Genomic DNA, 410 nt, shown 5'->3' on the forward strand with positions numbered 1-410 from the left:
TTACTTATTTGACAATTTTTTTCATTTTTCCCCTCTGTTTTATTTGGCTTTTGAGACTATTTAAAATATATTTTAATTTACATTGTCCTATAATTGTGCCTATTTTACTTAAATTTTTTATTTAAGTAATATAGAGTTATAGGGAGTATGCTCTTAAAATTTATTTTTTCTTGTGTATCTCTGGCTGTAATATTTTCTATTTGTAATTGTTTGCATTTACCCTTTTTTTTTCTTGCTTATACTTACTTGCCCAGATATCAGCTTATTGGCTTATTTAAATGGATTTACTTTTCTTTTGTTTTTCTAACATATTGTTTACTCATTCATTCTATCACTTTGTCTCCCACTAACTTGGTCTTCTTCCCCAGAGAAGACCAACACTTTCAGTGTCTTGAGTATTCTTCTGGATA

The sequence above is a fragment of the Myotis davidii genome, unplaced genomic scaffold, assembly GCF_000327345.1.
Source record: "Myotis davidii unplaced genomic scaffold, ASM32734v1 scaffold2965, whole genome shotgun sequence".
NCBI classification, from domain to species: domain Eukaryota; kingdom Metazoa; phylum Chordata; class Mammalia; order Chiroptera; family Vespertilionidae; genus Myotis; species Myotis davidii.